Consider the following 9,962-nt stretch of genomic DNA (forward strand, 5'->3'; position numbering starts at 1 on the left):
ACTAGTTGGAAGGCAAATCTTCTTTCTTTTGTAAGTCGTTTGCAATATCTGAAATTTACTGTTATGAACTCCATTGCTTATTGGATTAGGGGTTCGATTTTACCTAAAACTATCATTAAATTTATTAGAAAATCATCCTCGAAATTTTTGTTCATTGGTGATACTTTTGCTGTTAGAAAGATGTGTATGGTATCTTGGGATAAGGTTTGCAAACTCAAAAATTCTGGCGGTTTGGGATTGCCATCTCTGTCATCTCTTCAATTTGCTTTAAATTGCTCTGTTACAAGCAAAATGTACAACTATGCAACTCCTTTATCATCCTGGCTAATCCATAGATACTCCTCACCTTGGCGTCCTCCTCCACCTTATGCCTCTGTCTTCTAGAGATCCATTTGCAACATTGCAGTTTTGGTAAGGAATGCATTTAAGTTCAGGATAACTCCCTCCTCTCCCATTTCTTTGCATTGGGATCATTGGTGAGCTGGGCATTCCCTTAAAGATATCCTTGAGGGCAATGCTTTTCTGCAAGAACTAGACTCGTCTGCTCTTGTTAAGGATCTAATCATCAAGAACACTTGGAATTTGCCTAATACATTGCCATTGTCTGTCACCACAGTCATCAGAGCTATTCCCATTCATGAATTCTCTGCATTTAACTTGGGGTAGTTCGACCGTAGGTTTATTTGGGATTTATGTCAAGGAGTTTTACAAAGAACTTCCGCAATGTTCCTGGTATAACCTGGTTTGGTATTAAAGAGATGTATTGATATTTTCCATCTTTGCCTGGTTATCCTTGATAGGAGGTTAAAAAAAATAGATGTATTACTTAAAAGAAATATCAATGTTGATCCTTTATGCCAGCTATGTCATTCTTCTAATGAAAGAAGCTCTCATATATTCTTTGAATGCAACTTCTCATACTCTGTTATAACCCAATTGTTGCCAGGGTCATCTTCTCTACTGCTTAGACCAACGGTTTTACACTTGTTGGAATGGAATAACGATCTTGAGTTCTTTGAGGTTGCTGTTAAAAACCTCTACCATCTTATTACTTTATGCTCTGTCTATTTCATATGGAAAGAAAGGAATGAAAGAGAATTTGGGGGTTTAATGAGCTGCCACTCTACTATTTCAACAAAAATAAAAAAGCTGTTTTTTTAAAGATTTGTAAGTGGAATTTTTTTGAAAATCTTATGGATCTCTTATAAGTGGCTTGGCTGGCGTTGTGGATATGCCAGAAGTGGGGGTTTAATGAGCTGCCACTCTACTATTCCAGCAAAAATAAAAAAAGCTGTTTTTTCTAAGATTTGTAAGTGGAAATTTTTTGAAAATCTTATGGATCTCTTATAAGTGGCTTGGCTGGCGTTGTGGCTATGCTATCACTTCTATATCATGCTTTCATTGAGAATTATTTTTTGGTTGATGGGTTGGTTTGTAACGTGCAGTCAACAGGGTTCAAATCCTCTAGGCTTTAGCTCTGTTTAAAATTGCGCAATAGGAGGCGCGCCTCTGTGCAATTTGACCCAAAACCGCCTCAAGGATTACGCAATTCCTCTCCTGGAAGAAGTGTACACCTCACTTGGACTGAGGCAAGCCTCAGAGGCGCAATTGCGCAATTCTGGCTGAGGCGTAAGCCTCAAATATATGCTCAGTACTGCTTAGTACATGCTCGGTACCGCTCAGTATATGCTCGGTACCGCTCAGTATATGCTCGGTATAGCTAGGTATTTGCTCGGTACTACTAGGTACATGCTCGGTACCGCTTAGTATATGCTCGGTACAGTTAGGTATTTGCTCGGTACTGCTAGGTACATGCTCAGTACCGCTAGGTACATGCTCGATACTGCTAAGGAACATGCTCGGTACCACTCGGTATCTTCCCATAAAAACAACTTACGAACTTAAAAAACAAATAGAACTTCAAAATTACTCTTACAATAAAATTTTTTTCTGGAGGCGCTGTAGGGGCGCTGCCCCTTGACCCCTCGACCTGACCGGGTAGGTTGAACCCCGCCAGGGGGCAGCGCCCCCTTGGGCCCCTGGCAGTCCGGCATATTGTTCTATTCATCATCTTTAGTAATAGTTGTTAGTGTTAGTCTACTTCTTATGAGTGCATGCTTTGATTGGAAGACATTGGACTCTATAGGAGATGAGGAAGGGGTGAGAAGATTCTCTTGAAGAGCCATTTAGTGATGTTTCATGATTGGATTATATATGTTCTTTCTTAATTATACTTTGGGAGTTTTGATAGACTAACATTTTGTGGTTTTGTACTTTGGGACATGATTTTATTGCATCTATTTTCTTACTTTCCCCTAATTTTAATTGTCATTTAGAAGTTTTTATTGTATGATAGAATCTTACTATTTTTTACTTGCTACAACAACAACAACAACATCAAGCCTTTATCCCACTACGTGGGGTCGGCTACATGAATCCTTTTTCTCCATTGTGTCCTATTAAAAGTCAAATTCTCGTTTAAATCTAATAAAGAAAGCTCATTCCTAATATTTTCTAACCAAGTTTTTTTTAGGTCTACCCCTACCTTTCTTAACATAAGTCAAATCTAATACCTCTACTCTCCTAACCGTGTCATCACAAGGCCGCCGTTTTATGTGACCAAACCATCTAAGGCGACTTTCTCTAATCTTATCTTCTACTGGAGCTACTCCAACCTTTTCTCGTATATGCTCATTTCGTATCCTATCTCTAAGGGTAAAGCCACTCATCCACCTGAGCATCCTCATCTCTGCCACACTTAACTTAGTATTATGCTTCTCTTTTAAAGGCCAACATTCGGCACCATAAAGCATTGCAGGCCTCACTACCATCTTATAGAATTTTCCCTTAAGTTTGAGGGGTACATTTCTATCACATAACTAGCCCGATGCATTCCTCCACTTCAACCATCCAACTTGAATTCTGCTGATAATATCCCCATCTATATCACCATCACTCTGAACAATAGATCCAAGACATCTAAAACGTGTACTCTTATTAATGACTTGATCGCCCAAAGTCAAAATCCCCTCACTAGGTCTATTACTACTAAAATTACACTCCATATATTCCGTTTTAGATACTCAAGCGAAAACCTTTAGACTCTAAGGTTGACCTCCATAATTCAAGTTTACCTTCAACTCCCTCTCTAGTCTTATCAACAAGAAGAATATCATCAGCAAAAAGCATACACCAAGGTACATCCTCTTGCAAATGTCTAGTGAGAACATCCATGACTAAAGCAAAAAGATATGGGCTTAAGGCTGATCCTTGATGTAACCCAACCGAAATAGGGAAATACTTGCTAAAACCCTTAAATTCTCATTTACGCAATTCTTCGTCGGTGAGGCTTACGCCTCACACCGCCTCGAGGCTTACACCTCGCCTCACGGACGAAAAATGCCTCAAGGCTTATGTACGCAATTTTAAACCTTGGGCTTTAGAACGTAGTCCCGGTAGTGGTGAGACAGACATAAGTCAACCCTAACACTTATTATCTTTAGATAATATGCGTGTGCTGAACGTAGTATTTTCAAAGAGATTACACAAATCTGCGTATGTTTCAAAGGGGATTTCTCCTCTCCAACACCAAATAGTGTAATACACTACTATGAGTACTGCCCCTTAAACCGAGTGCGAAGCACTTGATTTCTTGAGGTAATTTTTTAGCAAAGTCTCAATTACTTCTATCAAAACAAAGGCAATCTGACTCGTTTGTGGCCCAGCTTAACATTGATGCATAACTGAACTCAACCTTGAAAGCACCACGGGGAAAAGCAATAGAGATGTCTCCCAAGTTACTCGTAATATGTGGAAGTATCGAAGTAATTTCCTAGAGTTATCCAATCTGAATGCTACATAAGCCAAACGCAATAGAGATGTCTGCGGGTGGAAAAGGTGTTCAGGATAATGGTCAAGACTCAGAATTTTTTTCTTTGCTTTGAAAATCCAAACTCTACGCATCTAAAGTAAAGGGATGGTCCACGTCTGGCATAAGCTTCAAAATGTAAGAAAAAATATGTAATTGAACGAATCAAACAATTGCCAATAATATTGAAAACTTTCTTTTCTAGAGCCTGCAAAAAGGGAGAAAAAGAATAGCCGCTTACCTAATCTTAACAAAGAGGATCAAACATGAATAGTCTAATATGAGCTTGATCTGTAAACGAGGTTGCTCTAACCAATTGAAATGTAGAAGGAAAATGATGATCCACAAAGTAACCAAGTAGCTCAAGACAACAAAAAGTGTCGACGACATGAATGTGAACCAAATTGTGAATGTAATGCCAAGGGATCTCTATACTGTGCTGATCACGACCATATGAAGCATAAATATGCCTCAAACTGTGATATATATGTGCATGAATTGTTGGAGCTATCAAAACCCTCCATCTCGTAATCAATATTACCATCAAAATCCAGCCCTGACTAGAAAAAATAAAATAGCGCAAACAAGTACAAATGATACAACTAGCATATCCTCGAAAATCCCCCTAGAATAAATAGATTGTACTCCTCTGCTATCAAAGATCAATCAGCCCCTCTGAATGTTGACCGGTATAATGAGATTCATTGCCAAAAGAGTCATGAGTCTAAGCAAACTCAACAACATGTATTGTATGGCATAACAAACTCTTAATCTAAGTGTCTAAGAAAAAAGTCCCCGACGACTACAACCTCTCCTCTTATGTTGATAAAGATGATAATAATATGTCAAACTCTGATGAAGTGGGTCGACAACTAAACAAATCATAATATGAAGAAATACACTCATCGTAAGGAATATTGATGATTAGCAAGCCAGAAATAAACTGTAAATCCTAAAGTGTGATAGTCATCCCGTTGGGTCTGATCCAATAGGTGTTCATAGTGTTATCCCAATGCTCAATAATAGTCTGGAACCAAGAATTTTCAGTAGTGTATATCCAACTACAATACTAGCAAATAGTCGGACTCCTAGTGAGAAGGCTTGAGTCAGTGTGAAGCAACCTGGCTCTAATGATGTCGGTTGTAGAAAGGCCTCAAAAGGGAGAACTCGATCATTGGCATGAGAATTTGAGAAGAAATCACCGATGATGTGAACAGTGAAATATTAGATTGAATCCACCGGGTACAGACATCTAGTCATCCCTCATGGGTAGATCGGTAGGTTAGTCCGCTATGAGTGAAGGTCTAAGATCTTGAGAAGGTTCATTTTGTAAGGTATTTTGAAAAATGTTAAAAAAAGAGCCAAGATTGAAGTAGGGTTGTGAGATCATATTTACTGGTCGACAAGCTAGTCATTTAGTTAGAGTTATGTTTCATCCTTTAGGTTTTGTTTTCTAATATAGAACAAAACATGTAAGATGTAATGTTTTTTTCTTTCTTCCTTATAGCCTCTCTCCCAGCTTTGAATTGGGGCATTCCTTTCGCTTTCACTATATAAGTACAATGAAACTCTCGCCTTTAGTCAGGGCCCTTTGCTTTGACTTGTGTATGCGCATTTCCGAGCAGCTGTGTTGAATTTTTCCTTCTTTTGATTCCCTAATTCAATTAGGCAGTCATTTGCTTATTGCCAAACCAACCTTTTTTGCCTTTCTTTTTCTTCGAAAATAGCATATTTCTTTTGAATCGCCCTTTTCTTTTGAAGTTTAGGAGGCGAGCAACCTTGAAACTAGTAGGCCCTAAAAAAGGCCTTTTCTTCATGGTCGTGAATATTATCTTGTAGTAGAATAGGTTGGGGAAAGCTATAGCTTCTACGACAACCCCGCTTCCTGGATTCCTGGTCGAATAAAGGGGACCATATATTCTTTATTCTTTGGCTAGTCGAGTGGGGGAGTCTGATCCAATTGGATGAGCATAAAACTAAGCTAAAAAAGCGGTCCTATGCAAGGTTGAGATCGACTTGCAGAAGTCTCTCACATCGGGGATCTTTATAGGAGTCACATGGGAAGACCATAGCATAACATATACTAATATCACTAAAAATATTGTGAAAATACTTCTACAAGAAGTCGGTCATATAGAACTATTGCCTAATCGCAAATGTAGAAAAAGAAAAAAGAGGGAGCAGGAAAGGAAGAACAACCGTTTGACTTTGGCACATGAGGTGGCGAGTTTGGCTATGTAACATAATGGAAATGTGTCATGCATCAAATCCTGGAATGATGTCTTGATCACTCAAGAGAGAGTCAACAAAAGAATACATGTGTTGAATCCACTAAAAACTAATAATAAGAAGAAGTGAAATATCAAAATAGGGTAAAGGCGCTAGAAGATGCAAAGAAAGGCACTAGTCGAGATTCGAACCTTTTTTCTTTTCTTTGAAAACCTAAACGCTTTGCGCCTAAAGTAAAGGGCTGAGGCTGGTCCACGTCCGGTGTAAGCGTTAGAATCAAAGAAAAAATATGTAACTGAACGAATCAAACAATTTCCAGTAATATTAGAAACTTTCTTTTCTAGAGCCTGCAAAAAGGGAGAAAAAGAATAGCCGCTTATCTAATCTCTACGAAGACCTTATACATATTTCATTACAAAATAAGAATAACTGAACCAACTTGAAGCTTAACGCCCTTATCTAGGAAGCTGAACTTGGTTTCTAAACACCACTACTAGTGCCCACCAACCAAAGTCCTCGGATGGACTTCCTAGGGGATTACAACAGTCAAAGCATGGACATGACTACCTGTTTGTGGTGGTTGACCATTTCAGCAAGATGGTGTGCCTGGTTGAAATTGAAAATAGTCACAGGTGAGGAAGCAGCCAAGTTATTTTTTCAACATGTTTGGACAATTTTCTTATTTCCTCAAATATTTTAGACAATGATGATGGTGCATCTTCTTCAGGACTATAATTTTAAGCATCCACAAACTTGGGATGAGAGTTTGCCATCTCTCTAGTTTGCAATTGGAAAACTCAAAAGCTCTGGCTCGAACTACACTATGGCCCTTTGTGCAGCGACATTTGCTTGCCTGATTGCTTCTGATTCAACTTCTCCTTTTGGCTATAGACCATATCCACGCCCTTGGGGAGGAATTCTTCTCGCACTAGCCACCATTCCTTTTAGCGGCATTGCGTGAAGGCCTTTGACACGTCACACCAGCTCTTCCTTCCCCACCGTCAGAAGGCATATCACGCTTTGGCGAAACACTTAGTCAAAGGATGATCAAAAGCATGTGTAGAGAGAAGAAAACAAGGTAGCATAAGCTTTGGACACGCTAGCGTTAGCTATTTAGTTACCTGTATATTGCTCAATGGAATCGAGTACCTCGTCATTGATAAAGTCTCGTTCATGAATTTCTAGAAAGACAAGAGATAGTCGCAATGAAATAGGTGGAGGCATTGAATATAAAGATAGATGTGCAACATCATGGAAGAATGCGCGATTGGCTATCTCAAAATTCTATCAAAAAGGAGGAAGCTAATAAGCGCTTCGCGCCTCATATTTTGGCGCTCCTCCATAGCAAATATCATAATTTGTTCAAGAATAGGATTCATGTCAAATGAAGGACTTGGCTGACACGAGACCATAGCCCTGGTATGAAAGAATATGGAATGCCTTTTTGCCCCAACCTCTTCTCTATCCATTCCTAATCTTTCGATCTATTAAAACATAGAAGGCATGCCATCTAAAAATCGACTTTCAAATCACATTCATCTCGCTACAACCTCTTCTCTATCCATAATAGCCGCCACAAGACTCCAAAAGCAAGCAAAACAGCTAGAAGGCTCGCTTAGCCGAATAATTATTATTCACAAGAAACAAAAAGATTCTATTCAGACTTCGTAGAATCGGTGCTGTTGTTGTCTGCGCGTAGGGCTGTCCCCCGCTCCCGTCCCGGGGGAGCCTCATAAGTTTTTTTTAGTCGGGTGTAACTACGCACGTCTGCGTCCGGGCCGTCTTGGTTTTGGCTCAATCAGCATCTGCATTTCAGAGGATGTACAGTTGTCTGTCGCATGGCTTTCATGAGCATTTAAACATTTGCATTTTTTAAAGCAACTCTACTAGCACTTTCACTTACGCCAGTGAAATTAGAGCCTTCTCTTTGGTACGTGCCTTGTGCGTACAAAGGGAGTGTAGTGGATGGCTCCTATACTACCATCACACCCCGGGATCCCTTTCCCGCACATCTTGGGATGGGCAAGAGGACAGACTTCCTGATAGCTGCGATCAGTCCTGAACAGCTTTTACAAGCAGAAAAAGTGTTCAAGACAACGGTCGAGAGTCAAACTTTTTTTATTTGTTTTGAAAACCCAAACACTATGCGCCTAAAGTAACGGGCTGGTACACGTCTGGCATAAGCATCAAAATCAAAGAAAAAATATGTAATTGAACGAATCAAACAATTGCCAATAATATTGAAAACTTTCTTTTCTAGAGCCTGCAAAAAGGGAGAAAAAGAATAACTACTTACCTAATCTCGACAAAGAGGAGCAAACATGAATAGTCTAATATGAGCTTGATCTGTAAACGAGGTTGCTTTAGCCAACTGAAACATAGAAGGAAAATGATGATCCACAAAGAAACCAAGTAGCTCAAGATGGCAAAAAGCACTGACAACGTGAATGTGAACCAAACCACAAATGTAATGCTAGAGGATCTCTATATTATGCTGATCATAACCATATAAAGTATAAATCGGCCTCAAACTGTGATATATATGTGCATGAACTGTTGGAGCTATCAAAACCCTCCTCCATCTCGTAATCAAGCTTACCATCAGAAGAGTATTAGGAGGACGGAAAATTCAACCCTGACATGAAAAAAAAAAAGTGCAATCAAGTAGCTATACATGATACCAAAAGCATATCCTCGAAAATCCCCCTAGCATAAATAGATTGTACTGCGAATGTAATGCCAAGGGATCTCTATATTATGCTGATCACAGCCATATAAAGTATAAATCTGCCTCAAATTGAGATGTACATGTGCATGAACTGTTAGAGCTATCAAAACCCTCCATCTCGTAATCAAGCTTACAATCAAAAGAGTATTAGGACGGAAAACCCAACCATGACTAGAAAAAATAAAATAGCGCAATCAAGTAGCTATAAATGATACCAAAAGCATATCCTCAAAATCCCCCTAGCATAAATAGATTGTACTCTCTCTACTATCAAGGCTCAAACAGCCCCTATGAATGTTGCCCGATATAATGAGATTCATTGCCAAAAGAGTCATGAATCTAAGCAAACTCAACAACATGTATTGTCTAGCTAAATAAACTCTTAATCCAAGTTTCTAAGTAAATAGTCCCTGATGACTATGAACTCTCATCTTCCATTGATAAAGATGATAATAATATGTCAAACTCTGATTAAGACTCGCTAAATACACAAACTCCCCCTTCGATGCTGACCGGTGGGTCGACATCTAAACAAATCATAATATGAAGAAATACACTCGTAAGGAATGCTGAGGATTAGCAAGCCGGAAATAATCTGTAAATCCCAATGTGTGATAGTCATCCCATTGGGTCTGATCCAACAAGTGTTCATAGTGTTATCCCAATGCTCAATAATAGTCTTGAACAAAGAAGAAGTCAAATGGCTATAATAATATAAAGAAATATAGATAGTCTCGTATACTCTTACTTGCTTCAGTGCCACCTAATATACTATGAGTATATAACCAGCTCAAAAAGTATAGCCACTTAAGACCTGAAGGGGATTGTCAAATGTAGAATCACACTATTGCTCCTCAATCTCATGATGTAGTAAGCGATAACTAGGCAGCTGAATAACAAATGTATTGTCCATAAAATTTCTTGTCAGGTGTAGAATGCCCTGATTTCCATAGCTCAGGCCCTCAGTAATTCGCTCTAAAAAAGCACCATCAGTACGATGCAGTCTAAGGGTGAAAATCTAATCTGCAGGGTTATGTTTAACTGAAACATCTGAATCAAAAAGAGGCATAGGAGATCGAGTAAGAAGACTCATATATATATATATATATATATATATATATATATATCTTTGTCAAC

The sequence above is a fragment of the Dendrobium catenatum genome, unplaced genomic scaffold (assembly GCF_001605985.2).
Source record: "Dendrobium catenatum unplaced genomic scaffold, ASM160598v2 fragScaff_scaffold_1024, whole genome shotgun sequence".
NCBI classification, from domain to species: domain Eukaryota; kingdom Viridiplantae; phylum Streptophyta; class Magnoliopsida; order Asparagales; family Orchidaceae; genus Dendrobium; species Dendrobium catenatum.